Source organism: Psammomys obesus, unplaced genomic scaffold, assembly GCF_907164565.1.
Source record: "Psammomys obesus unplaced genomic scaffold, mPsaObe1.curated_primary_1811, whole genome shotgun sequence".
NCBI classification, from domain to species: domain Eukaryota; kingdom Metazoa; phylum Chordata; class Mammalia; order Rodentia; family Muridae; genus Psammomys; species Psammomys obesus.
The window spans coordinates 171,396-186,576 of NW_026596089.1; positions in this window are offsets into that span (position 1 = coordinate 171,396).

A 15,181-nucleotide genomic window follows, 5' to 3' on the forward strand; every position below is an offset into this window, starting at 1 on the left:
ATAATAAAATCTGTACCCCTAAAGAAGCTAAGCAAGAAGGAGGACCTTGGGTAAGATGACCAGTCCTCACTCAGAAACACAAATGGGATGGGCATCGGAAGAGGGAGAAAACAGGGAACAGGACAAGAGCCTACCTCAGAGGGCCTCTGAAAGAATAGCAATGTATCAAAGCAGAAGCTGAGAATCATAACCAAACATTTGGCACAGTGGATGGAATCCTATGAAAGAAGGGGGAGATAGTAAGACGTGGAGAGGATAGGAGCTCCACAAAGAGATTAACAGAACCAAAAAATCTGGGCCCAGGGGTCCTTTCTGAGACTGATACTCCAAACAAGGACCATTCATGGATATAACACAGATAATCTAAATCCCCTGTTCAGATGTTGCCCATGGCAGCTCAGTATCCAAGTGGGTTCCCTAGTAAGAGGAACAGGGACTGTCTCTGACATGAACTCAGTGGTTGGCTCTCTGATCACCTCCCTCTGAAGGGGGAGCAGCCTTGCCAGGCCACAGAGGATGACAATGCAGCCAGTCCTGATGAGACCTGATAAGGTAGGGTCAGAGGGAAGGGGAGGAGGACCTCCCCTATCAGTGGACTTGGAGAGGGGCATGGGAGAAAATGATGGAGGAAGGTTGGATTGGAAGAGAATGAGGGAGGGACTATGGCAGGAATACGAAATGAATACATTGTAATTAATATAAAAATAAAAATTTCATTTAAAAAAGATTAGTACTGCACTGAGTCCCTAGTTTAAAACCTTAGAGCAGCTCAAACATTGTCACTTTGAGTCTTTGGAAGATATTTCAATCTCATCAGCAGTTCACCAAAACTGTTGTGTGAAGGAGTAAATAACAAAGTAATACAGCTAAAGAATGCTAAACTTTTCCTTTGAATTGTATATCCCTAAGAATGTGTTGAGAAAATTCTCTGCAATAAGAAAGTAAAATGAATTGAATTTGTAATTCCTTTTTGAAAAATGGACCTTTTACTATGGTAATCATTTGGCTCCATGATCATGAGAGATATTTCAATCTTCTGATATCTTCTTTAATTTCTTCATTCAAAGACTTGAAGTTTTTGTCATTATTGCTTGGTTAGAATTATCCCAAGATATTTTATATTATTTGTGCCTATTTTTGAAGGGTAATGTTTCCCTGACTAAATGCTGCTTGTCATTTGTGTATAGAATAGCTATTGACTTTTTTGAGTCAAACTTGTATCTAGTTATTTCAGTGAAAGTGTTCATCAGCTGAAGGAGTTCCCTGGTAGAATTTTTGGAGTCACATATTTGCACTGTCATATTATTTGCAAACAACAATACTTTGACTTCTTCCTTTTCAAATTGTATGTTCTTGACCCTTCAGTTGTCTTTATGGCTCCAGCTAAAACTTCAATTACTATATTGAATAGATACTAAGAGAGTGGGCAGCATTACCTTGTTCCTGTTTTAGTGAAATTGCTTTGTGTTTCCCTCCATTTAATTTAATGTTGACTAAAATGCCTTTCTGTAAATTACCTTTATTGTGTTTGGGTATGTCCCTCTTATCCCTAAACTCTGTTGTAGTATATTTGATCCCATTGTGGTCCCCAAAATTGTGAACTGTAAAACCCTATTTATAGCTTGATTTGATTGAGCCCTAGCACACATCTTTAATTGAAGAACTTTCTGTTTATTGTAAACAGGTGATTTTTGGTGAGATTCACCCAGCCATAGCACACACCTTTAATCCAAGAGCTCTCTGTATACCTGATCTAATAAAGATAGATACAGGAATCTTCTGTATAAAGTTAACCCTAAGTCAAGAGGGAGAGCAAGAAACCAGCTGGCAATGACTAAAGAGTAAGAGGGACTTTGAGTTGATGGGTATTTAAGATAGCATGGAAAAGAAGAAGCTTTAGCTAAGCTCTGGTTTTAGCTTAGGCTTCAGCTGCTCAGCTCTCTGCCTTATTAGGCTTTGACTTAGCAAGCCTTCAGCTTTTGGTTTTTTGGTGTTTGTTTGTTTCTTTGTTTGTTTGTTTTTGTTTTTTTCCTCCTGGGTTGTCAGTTGTACTTGTGACACTTTTTAATTTTGTCCATCCAGATCTGGGCTGAGAAGGAAGGATAGATGGTTATATTCTCTGCCTCTGAGCTAGCAAGTTTTCACCCCAGCATCTGGCTCATGAGTTTTTATTGGGAAGATAAAATGATTGGGATTTTCATCATAGTTTACAACAATGAATCTCTTCCAAAACTTTTATCATAGACTCCGAACAGCAGAGGTAGGAGGATAGCTGACTCTCCTGTTATGCTTACTTAGGTCTCTTTTCCTTCTAATCATTCACCTTATCTATCTTTGATATGAGAGCACATGACTAGTCACATTGTACTTTGTCATGTCATGTTCAGTTAATATCCTTATGAGTTTTGCTCTTTTTATTTTTCTGAAGGGAAATGGAGAAGGAGTGGGTCAAAGAGAGATGGGAGATTAGGTGGAGACTGGGAGGAGAGAACATAGGAAAACTACAGTCAGGATGAAATGTATGTAAACAATAAAAAAAATATAATAAAATGAGACAGAATTATCCCTTTCTGTAGCTATATGTTGACAGTGGATGAGCAAAAGCTATGGCACTGGTCAGGAACATGTAAGAACAAGAGAGCCAAATCGAAGAGTAGTCCTAATCGGCAAGAGCTTAGCATTAATATCTGTAAGCCTCTGTCTGAGCAGGACAGTGAAAAAAAAAAAAAAGTTTTACTATCTCATTGATTTTTTTCAAAAAAAAAAAAAAAACAAAACAGCTCATGCTTTTGTTGATGCTTTGTATTATCCACTTTGTTTCTAATTTATTGATTTCAGCCATGAGTTTGATTAATTCCTGACATCTCTTCTGCAGTGCTTTTGCATCTTCTCATTCTAGAAGTTTAACGTGTGCTTTTAAATTGCTAGTATGAGATATATACATTTTTTATTAACTTCTTTTTTTATTAATTACAATCTATTCACTTTGTATCTCAGCTATAGACCCATCCCTAGTCACATATCAATCTCACTATCCCTTCCTTTTCTCCTTCCTTGTCCCTCTGCCAGTCCACTGATATGGGCTGTCCTCCTACACTTCCATGTGACCCTACCCTATCAGGTCTCATTAGGACTGGCTGTATTGTCTTCCTTTCTGGCCTGGTAAGGCCGTTCAAAGAGCCAGTCACTGAGTTCATTTCAGAGACAGTCCCTGTTACCCTTACTAGTAGTATTCCATTGTGTAAAAGTACCACAATTTCTGTATATCCATTACTCTGTTGATGGACATCTGGGTTGTTTCCAGGAGCTAAACAGAATTTTCTGTAGAACAATATAGAATGGCAGAGAAACACTTAAAGAGATGCTCATCATCCTGAGCCATCAAAGATGCAAATCAAAATGACCCTGAGATTTCACCTTACACCCATCAGAATGGCTAAGATGAAAAACTCAAGTGACAACACATGCTGGAGAGGTTGTGGAGAAAGGGAAACCCTCCTCCACTGCTGGTGGGAATGTAAACGTGTACAACCACTTTGGAAATCAATCTGGTGCTTTCTCAGACAATTAGGAATAGTGCTTCCTCAAGACCCAGCTATACCATTCCTAGGCATATATCCAAAAGATGCTCAAGAACACAATGAGGACATTGTTCAACCATGTTTGTAGCAGCTTTACTCATAATAGCCAGAACCTGGAAACAACCCAGACATCCATCAACGGAGGAAATTGTGGTACTTTTTTTGGGGGGGATGTCCATTAATACTTTATTATGATTTAGTGAAATGTGATAAATTGTTACTTAAGGGATACAGTTAATAAACTGTAATTAATATAAAAAATTAAAAATTAAAAAAGAATTGTTACTTAAGAAACTTACTTCTAGCTTCCTATATTATATTACTTCTTTTCACTGTTTTGGATGTGACATTTCTATTTATTTGAGGATTTCAAACATGCAGTATATATAGTGTACTTTATTATCTCAGAACATGTTTTATTTTTAATATGAATATAACACCGTTTTTGTTGTCTTTTTACCTTTTACCTTGTCTTTTTTTTCTTTTATTTCTGATATTGTATTTTTTATTACTTACACTTCATTCACTTTGTATCCCCCCATAAGCCCCTCCCTCCTCCCTTCCTAATCCCACCCTCCCTTCCCCTTCTTCATGCATGCCCCTCCCCAAGTCCACTGATAGGGGAGGTCCTCCTCTCCTTCCTTCTAATCTTAGTCTATTAGGTCACATCAGGAGTGGCTGCATTGTCATCTTCTGTGGCCTGGTAAGGTTGCTCTCCCCTCAGGGAGAGGTGATCAAAGAGAAGGCCAATAAGATTGTGTTGGAGGCAGTCCTTCTTCCCATTACTATGTAACCCACTTAGACACTAAACTACCATGGATTACATCTGTGCAGGGATTCTGGGTTAACTCCATTCCTGGTACTTGGTTGGAGTATGAGTCTCTGGGAAGACCCCTGTGTTCAAATTGTCTGGTTCTGTTGCTCTCCTTGTGGGGCTCCTGTCCTCTCCAGATATTACTATTTCCCACTTCTTACATAAGATTCCATGCACTCTGCCCAACAGTTGGCCATAAGTCTCAGCATCTGCTTTGGTAGTCTGCAGGGCAGAGCCTATCAGAGGCTCTCTGTGGCAGGTTCCTAGGTTTTTTCCTGTTTTCTTCCTCTTCTGATATCCATCCTCTTTGCCTTTTGGGAAGGGGATTGAACATTTTAGTCAGGGTCCTCTCTCTTGATTAGTTTCTTTAGATGTACAGATTTTAATAGGCACACCACTTCTACACATATAGCCAAAAGACGGTCAAGTACACAATAAGGACATTTGCTCAACCATGTTTGTAGCAGCCTTATTTGTAATAGCCAGAAGCTGGAAACAGCTCAGATGCTCCTCAAATGAAGAATGGATGCAGAAATTGTGGTACATCTACATAATGGAATATTACTCTGCAATGAAAAATAAGGAAATCATGAAATTTGCAGGTAAATGGTGGGACCTGGAAAGGATCATCCTGAGTGAGCTATCCCAGAAGCAAAAAGACACACATGATATATACTCACTCATATAGACATATAACATAGGATAAACCTACTAAAATTGTGGTACTTTTACACAATGGAATTCTTTTTTTCATTTCTTCCCTGACCAAGTTGTAATTGAGTAGAAAGTTGTTTAGTTTCCATGTGTATGTAGGCTTTTTGTTATTTCTGTTGTTGTGGATGTCTAGATTTATGCCATGGTGGTCTGATAGGATACAAGGTATTACTGCAATCTTCTTTAATCTGTTGAGGCTTGCTTTGTGCCTGACTATATGGTTAATTTTTGAGAAGTTTCCATGGGGTGCTGAAAAGAAGGTATACTCTTTGAGTTTGGGTGAAAAGTTATGTAGACATATATTAGGTCCATTTGATTTAGTATCTCTGTAAGTGCTTTTATTTCCCTATTTAGCTTCTGTCTAGATTATCTGTCCATTGCTGAGAGAGAAGTGTTGAAGTTTCTCACTGTTAAGGTGTTGGGACAGATTTATGATTTAAGCTTTTATAGTGTTTCATTTACAATTGCAGGTGCTTTTTTATTTGGGGCATAAATGTTCAGAATTGTGATTTCTTCCTTTTAAATTTTTCCTTTAATGAGAATGAAATGCCCCACCTCATCTTTTTTGATTAATTTTGGTTGAAAGTCTATTTTATTAGCTAAATGGATAGCTACTTCAGCTTTCTTTCAGGATCCATTTGATTGGAAAACATTTTTCTAGCCCTTTACTCTGAGGTAATGTTTATCTTTGTTGCACAGGTGTGTTTCTTGAATGCAGCAGAATGTTGGATACTGTTTCCTCAACCATTCTGTTAGTCTGTGTCTTTTTATTGGAGAGTTGAGTTCATTGATGCTGATAGATAATAGGTACCAATGAATGTAAGTTCCATTTATTGTGTAGTTGGTGGTGTTACTGTGTTTCTATGCTTGTTTTTTTTTTTTAATTTCTTTTTGTGATGTTATCTACATCCTGTGTTTTTATGGGTGTAGTTGATTTCATTAGACTGGTGTTTTCCTTCCAGTAACTTCTGCCGGGCCAGGTTGCTGTGTAGATATTGTTTAAGTTTAATTTTGTCATGGAATATTTTGCTTTCTCCATCTATATTGATTGAAAGCTTTGCTGGGTAGAGTCTTCTGGGGTGGCATCTGTGGTCTCTTCAAGTCTGCATGACATTTCCCCAGACCCCTCTGGCTTTCATAATTTCTGTTTAGAAGACTGGTGTGATTCTGATAGGTCTACCTTTGTATGTTACTTGGCCTTTTTCCCTTGCTGCTTTTATTATTTTTTCTTTGTTCTGTAGATTTAGGTTTTTTTTACTATTATGTGATGTGAGGAGGTTCTTTTCTGTTCTAGTCTATTTGGGGTTCTGAGGGGCTCTTGTATGTTAATTAACTTCTCTTTCTTTAACTTGGGAAAATTTTCTTCTATGATTTTCTTGAAAATATTTTCTGGACCTTGGAGCCTGGAATCTTCTTTTTCATCTATTCCTATTATTCTTAGATTTCGTCTTTTCATAATGTCCTTGATTTCTTGAAGGTTTTGTGTTTGGAACTTTTATGATTTTACTTTTTCTTTGAGAGATGTATCAGTTTCTGCAATTGTATCTTCAGCACCTGAGATTCTCTCTTCCATCTCTTGTATTCTGTTGGTGATGCTTACCTTTTGGCACCTAATATTTTCTCCAAGTTCTCCAGCTCCAGGGTTTACTCTGTGTTTTTTTTTTTTCATTCTAATTCTGTTTTCATGTCTTGCACTATTTCCTTCATATGTTTGAATGTGGATTCCTGTCTTTCCATTAAGGCCTCTATGTCTTTGTTTTTTTTCCTCTCTTTATGCCACTACTTGTGCCTCTATTTGTTTGGCTGCATTTGCCTGTATTTCTTTGAGAGCTTTGTTCATTTCCTCTTTATTTTTCTCTAATAACTGGATAAGCATAGATTTGAGATCATTTTCCCATGTTTCTGATGAATTCAAATATCCATTGATTTTGGGGGTTGTTTGTGAAGTCATGATGTCCTGATTTTTGTTGGATATTTTCTTACTCAGACCTCTAACAATCTTCTTATCTGTAACTTTGGTTGTTTGTTCTTGGAATCTGTACTTCAGACTGTGTCTGTCCATCTCTGGTGTCTGGAGCATTCTTCAGAAAGGTAAATGAGGTTCAAGAGTGGATGTTGGTGTTTCAGATCTAGCTAAGGATAAAGAGTTGCAGGAGCATGTGGGCAAGTGCTGGAGTATGTGTAAGTGTGCCTTAAAGGACAGGATGTTAGAGCATATAGATGCCTAGAAGGGTTGAACTTAAGCTTAGTAGGAGCTGCTAGTGCTGCTCAAGGGCTCAATGTGCATGTGCAGGTGCCCTGAAAGCTTCAGTGGCCCACAGGTTTGGCATACTGTCTTCCTGTTATTCAAATAGTCTGGCATCCAGGAACTGTTTGCCTGTACTCTGCTGGGAGACCCACAAAAAAGGGGCTTCAATGTTGAAAATGTTGTCTCAATGATCTCTATGTTGTCCAGAGTGGGGGTATGGTTGAAAGGGATCCAGTGTCTGGCTGTTAGCATAGAGAGCCCTGGATCTGAGGCTCTGCATAGACTCAATGAAGACACACTCACTGGCTTGTAGGCCTAATGGGAATACACAGGGTTTCCCCCTGTTCTCTACTTTCAGATTTGGACCTGCAGGGGCAAATGAGAGTGTAGGAAATCTGTTAGCTCAGTGCTTGCTACTTTTTGGTTGCAGGGCAGAGAGACGTGTACTTGGGGAAATCACCTCTGCTGTCTCAGTCACTGAGCATGGAGGATCACACTTGGGGCATAGACTGCTGCCTCTGCTGACCAGGAAGGCAAGTGCTTGGGGCAAGGGGAAGTGCAGGGTGGTAGAATATTCACCACTCTCAGTCCCTGGAGACGTCTATAGGTGACCTGGATCCAAACTGTCTCAGGTTATGGGTTCTCCCTTCTCGCCCAGGAATCTTCACTCTCAATGTTCTGGTTTCAGCTGCCTCTCCACTCATCAATTTCACAGTTTCGGGTTCTGTGCCCCTGAGATACCGTGCATGTTGGTTGCCACTGTCTTGGACCCCATTTTCTTTATGAAGGTATGTAGAGCTATGAACTTTCCTGTTAGTACTGCTTTCATTGTGTCCCAAGATTTTGAGTATTATATGCCCTCATTTTCACTGAATTTTACGAAGTCTTTAATTTCTTTCGTTATGTCTTCCCTAACTCAATGGTCATTGAGTACAGATTGGTTCAGTTTCCATTTGTTTGTAGGCTTTCTGTTGTTTCTGTTGTTGACTTTCAGCTTTATTTCATAATGGTCTGATAAGATACTAGGGTTATTTCCATTTTCTTCAATTTGTTGATGCTTGCTTTGTCACAGATTATATAGTCAATTTTGGAGAAGGTTCCATGAGGTGCTGAGAAGAAGGAATATTCTTTAGTGGTTGAGTAAAATGTTCTGTAGATATCTGTTAGGTCCATTTGATTTATAGCATTGGTTAGTGTCATTATTTCTCTGTTTAGTTTCTATCTCAGTAACTGTCCTTTGGTAAAAGTAAGGTGTTGAAATCTCCCAGTATTACTGTGTGTGGCTCAATATGTGACTTAAACTTTAGTAATGATTCTTTTACGAATGTAAATGCCCTTGTATTTGGGGCATAGATGTTCAAAATGGAGATGGCATATTGGTGAAAGTGTAGAGATAAAAATGGAGCAGAGATTGAGGGAATGGTCAACCAATGACTGGCCCAACTTGAGACCCACCCCACTGAAGAGAGCCAACTTCAAACCTCAAAATGATGCTCTCCTATGGGTATATACAGGAGCCTACCATAACTGTCTTCTTAGCTTCAGCTAGCAGCTGTTGGAAACAGATGCAGCGACCTACAACCAAACATTAGGAAGAGCTCAAGAAGTCTTGTAGAAGAGTGGGATGAAGGATTGAGGGAGCCTGAAGGGTTAAGGATATCACAAGAAGACATACAGAGTAGCGTAGGCCCATGGGTAATTACAGAGATTGAACCAACAGGCTTTTCTGAAGAGAAGGGGATGGGAATGGGGAAAGGGTTCCTGTAGGTGGGATGTGAGAAGAGAAGGAAAGCATCTGTGATCATACTGTAAAATGATTAAATAAATATAATGAAGAAGAAAAATTACCCAGGAGGTGAAAAAATATATGCAGAGAATTTAGTCTGCCAGGTTGGTGGAAGATAAATCTCACCAGTGCATCTGTAGCACAATTCCTGGCAAATAGCTGTGACTTAATTCTCCATTGTATGGAATTCCAGTCTGAAGAAAAGAAAAATGGTGAAGAGATGTCAGGGTTAATCTTTTCTTCCTTTAATATTTCAGAATCATAATATCTTATAATTCCCATCATATTTTCTAAGGTTGGTTTTAATTATATGTATGAGAGCAGGTATATGCACACAAAGTGAAAGGAATTAGTGGGAGTAACAGGCAGTTGTGAGCCATCACACATGGTTTCTGGGGACTGAACAGTGTCCTCTTTAAGAGCAGCATTTTCTCTTCACTACCTATCCAACTCTCCATTCCCAAGTACAATTGATATTTTTACTCCCTACTTCTGCCGGTATTTCCTTGTAAACTAAGGTAAATGCTATCACCATTCTTCTACTTTGCAATAGATAAATTTAGCAAATATAAATTTAAGACATCCAGTTAAAATTGAATTGAAAGTATTATTAAGTTGTTAGAACAAGTATTGCCTTGACATATTTGAAACAAACAAAAGTGTTGATTTTCTGAAATTTAAATTAAGTGACCATCTTGTATTTATTTTTTATTGTGGTGGATTGCTTCATGTGTGGAGGTCAGAGGATAACATTCAGAGAAACTGGTTCTCGCCTTCTACTCTGTAAGCTCTGGGGATCAAACTCAGAACATATGCTTTGTACTCTTTTAGTTGAGCCACTTTGTTGGCCACAGTAATTCTGTAATTGATCCAATAGCCCTACACTGGATCACTTCTGGTTTTTTATCAGTCAAACAATTAAATTATTTAAAAAATTAGAAAAATTTAAAAATATATTATTAATTTTAGGACAGATCAATAATAGACCTAACAAAATGTACTGAAAGTACAGAGGAAAATAAACTGAACAAATTCATATGTAACCTTGCTAGTGTTTATATTGTGTTTATATTAGGGAATACATTGAATAAATCCAAACCAGATACTGTGTTGACAGAGCTTCCAGCTTATTAAATACTACATGTGTTTTTGCCTTGTGCAGTTCTTTATAAATTGGAAGGATAAAAATTATCTATGGTTGCAATATTTCATGGAATCAAGATGTACGGCACATGAAAATGCCTGTTACATGTCAGATTATCAAAACTTTGCTCCTGTCAAACCTATTTGAATTCAAGGTTGTCTTGTCTAGACAAAAAAAAAGATTCTAATAAGAGCTGAGACTGTCACCATTCATATTTTTAAAACATGGGTTTTTGTCTAGCTCATGGGTCTTATTATTTGTTTTACTCCAATAATTATTTTCATTTTTGTTTACATACTCAATTTGCACTTCCCGGTTGCCTTTATGATTAATTCCAACTAATTTTAAATTTTATTAACTTCATCCTTTTATTAGAAATTAAAATACATTATACATTAGAAGGGTGGTAAATTGTTTGTATTTTCGAATGTAAAACATAATTCTTTTTTTATTAGTAGCACATTGAATCAGCAAAGAAAAGTGTTGATAAGTAATTCCAATGCTGTTTCCTGTATTCCCAAGTATGTTTTTATTTTCTATTTCTGGCAATCAACTTTACCAAGATTATCAAGAAAGGATAGCATGTGATTGCAAGAGTAAAGTGTCAATGGTAATTTGAAGATAGTACATAACATACAAGGGCATAAATACATTTATACAAATTTAAATGGATATTGATCAGATAGTGTTTAAACCTTAGAAGATTATTAGTGATTTAAAATATTGGTTGAATATATTTTACTTTTGTTTTGTCTGAAAAAAACCCTTTTAGTTGTAAAGTATAATATTTCTTGATACCAAAAGAACTTTCTATAAAAAAATAAGTTTATTTTTAGGCCTTAAAAATACTTAAGCTTGTGACCTGAAATTTAAATGTTCTAAGTATAAAAATATGCACATGAATAAGAACAGTTATCAAATATAACTTTGAACTTAAAGGGCTGTAAACTTTGCGTTGTGAATGGCATCTTGTTAAAATATTTATACAATTAAAATTTCAGAAAGTAAAGGCTTTATGAGCTAGGAAGGTAACCCATTTTCATAATTGCATTATGATTTAATTGTATTAGAGCATATAGTCCCAATGTTCCTTGTAGTGGACTCCGTGGTAAAAGAAATGCTGCTCTATTTATCATTAGCAATATTATGTATAGCCAACATACATCTGTGAAGGAATTTTAAACCAGCAATATGTCTACCTTGACAAGGGATGACATCTATATCTATGTGATCTGTAGTATGATCTGGCTCTAATACAGACACTTTCTTAGTACACACCTTTAATCCCAAACAATGATGGTAAGCTTAGTTTATGGAAAGAAGCAGCCATGTTTGAAAGTGATGTATAAATGAGGGGAAGACAAAGTAACAAATGAGAGGGATTTGACAGAATGAGTCAGAAAAAAGGATATGGCCAACTCTCACTGAACAGGAAAGGAGGGAGAGGCTACAGGGCAGCACAGGGAGATCCTAGTCCCTCCTCCTAGTCCCTCCCTCTTTTCCTTTTGTTCCCTCCCTCTTCCCCCACTCCCTTCTGCTACTCCTCCTGTAAAGGAAGCTTCCCCCTATCGATTCACACCAGCACATCAAATTGTTTCAGGACTTAGTATGTCTTCTTTCCCTATGGCCCAGAGAGGCAGCCATATCAAGGAGGAAGTGATTGAAAAGCAGGAAACAGAGTCCATCTTCCCTATCTAGGGGACTCTTATGTTGGCCAAGCTACCAATTGTCTACGTATGTGTAAGGGGCCTGAAGCTATAGAATAGACTGGGGAGAGGGGCTGAAAGGACAGGGATTACATAGAGAAGAGAAACTGTGCGAGAGCATCTCTGAGACATTCTGGAGACCTACAACAGGTTAGGTTCCTGGGAAAATATGGGGGTGACTCTAGCTAAGAATCTTCATGGCACCAGTCATGGATACTGAGGACGCCACCTTCTGAATAGACTGGACTCTACTGAAGGGGGGGGGGGGCACTATCCCATCCACAAAAACTTTGACCTAAAATTTTCCTGCCTACAAAGATGTGCAAGGAGAAAGCTAGAACAGAAATTGAAGGAGTATCCACACTCTATGAGAGAGAGCTGACCCCTGGTACTATTAAGGATACTCTGCTATGCCTACAAAAATAAAAAGGGAGTTTTTACTGAAAGTTTCTTGCTGAGACAGTTTTACAGAGAGAACAAACTAAACATAGGTGAAAGCAGAATGAGAATACAGAAGATTAAAACATATTTCCAAAATTAGTTTGAGATCAAACAGAGATATTTATTGAGAAGCTATGAGAAGCCAAGTTAAATCAGTCTGCTTGGAAAGGAGTATAGGCCAGAATAGCAAGAGTTCAGAAAGAGCTAGAAAGCCTTGGGAATGACTCTTATCTCACCCCATCATCTAAGGAAATAAAAACATTTATATACATCTAACACCTTATACAACTGGTTCATATTGCAAGAAAATTTCTACAGGGTGGGGATAGTAGAACAGATTTTACATGATATAGGTTTGCCAACTACAAGGATTTGTTAAAAGCTACAAGTTATGAAGTACCTCATGTATGGCATAGGTATCTCACAGAATGCAAAGGAACTTGTCTCCATAATTTAAAGTAGTTTAATTGAAATCTAGTTTACATTCATGAAATACACCTTAGGTGTAGGGGTTACATTTTAGATGTATCAGTTGGAAACTGGGAAGAGTTCTGTAATGGTTTCTATCTGCTACAAAAAGAAAGTTCCTTGATGAGTGATAAGAGCTGCATTTATCTGTGGATATAAGCATGGGTATTCAGCATGTATCAGGAGTCATAGTGGTTTAGGAAAATGCAGTAAGTTTCCTCTAGGAACAATGACCTCACCATATCATGGGCAGTTAACAAGGTAGTAGGGATAAATTCCCTCTGATTGAGTAATCTTTAAATCTAACTGGATGGCTATTATCCCAAGATATACATTCTACTATTGAACCCATGGTTATATCTTGCCGTTCTGTTCACTGTTATGTATTGTGATGTGTTGGCTTTACAGCTGGGCAGCACAGTCAATGTTTTTCTCTGTTGGCAGCTTACATAGCACCTTTGACAGCTAGACCTCTAGAAGGAGTCTTCCAGGTCAATTTCAACTCAGTTCATCTAAGATGTATCTAGACTATGTGTTTATTATTTCTAAATAAACATATATTTATTTATATTTATCTTTGTTTGTTTATAAACACATATTTATATAGCAATAATAAACACACAGTTCTTCAGGTTTGAGAAGGCATGCAAAGGTAATGGAAATAGCAAATGTTGTTTTAGAAAGTTTCTGGATTACCCCAATGAGCAAGTCAAAAAGAGGTTTCCCATGGCTACTACTGGGTTTATCTTTTAGTCTGTGACCATTGGGGAAGGTATTATCACCCCAAGTATTGTAATTAAACTGACTGTATTTTTAAGGAAACATGTAACGTGTTTGTCAGGACCTTTTCAGTCACCCTTATTGTTCTTTATTCTTTCTCTCTTTTGATAGTTTAAGTCCCCAACCTACATTTTTCTTTCATGGTCTTTATTATTTTGTTGTTGTTTTAATTTTGTTTTGTTTTGTTTCCTTTTCAAATATAGGGATTTAATCCAATACATTCTGCTTACTAGACTAGTGCTCTGTTACACACCTACACCCCTAATTTATTTTGTGAAGTTGTGTTTATATGTTTGTGGTGTTGAGCTTGAACCTAGAGACTTTAACATGTAAATTACATTATTGTATCCCAATATCTTAATTATAATTTGGATAGCAATTATTCCTTACATTCACAAAGACAAGATTCTTACAAAACTAACAAACACTACCTATAAATATCAAATTTGTCCTGACTATATTCTACAATTTCTATAGATATATTGAAACATTTAACTTTTTAATGGTTATATTAGAATTTATGGAAATAGCATACAAAATTAGCATGATCAAAGAGATTTAAAGTTTGGCCCCAATAGACAGTTACTTAAGCAAAACATTAAGTAGTCCAAATATGTTCATTAAACACTTATAGATATCTGACAATAGCTTTGCTATGCACCATCATATAAGTGCAATAACACTTCCTTCTTTCAACTTGTTAAGGAAATGACAGTAGACTAGAAAGAGTTATAACATTTATAGGCATTTAAATTATAGTGTCACAGATATTTGAAAAACATCTCCAGTTTTTCATAAAACAATATTTGATAATGCTGAAAATGCAGTTGGCATGAGTCTACAGTAGAGCAGTTTTGATTTATGTTGTAGCTCTCATGTGGTGCTGCTGAAGAAGCTACAATACAATAAATTCAAAGAAAGAGAAGTGAGGCAAATGCCTATCATCCATACAATGTTACATGATTTATTTTGTTGCAGAAAAGCTTGCTGGATGTATTATAAGAATGAAACAAATCTGTGATCTTTTGTCCTTCTATAATTCACAAAATTCCAACTGAATTGAAATTAGCTAACAACTCCCCTTCTACTAAGTAGGAGATCATAGTTATTAACTTAAATATACGTTTATCAATTTAGATCAGTGGTTCTCAACCTTCCTTATGCTGCAACCCTTTACAGTTCTTTATATTGTGGTAACCATAGATTTATTTTGTTACTATTTTGAAACTGTATTTTGTTACTATTCTTAATCTTACTGTAAATATTTTTGGAGCTAGAGGTTTACCAAAGTACTCACAATCCACTGGTTCAGAATCACTGATTTAGATGGTTGCTTAAAATATGTATGCTAAAGACAAGGAGAAGAATTTGTTAGATCACTAGGAAGATAGATGGAGAGACAGATAGATAAATGATAGACAGGCAGGCATACAGAGAGACAAATGATAGATAGATAGATAGATAGATAGATAGATAGATAGATAGATAGATAGATAGAT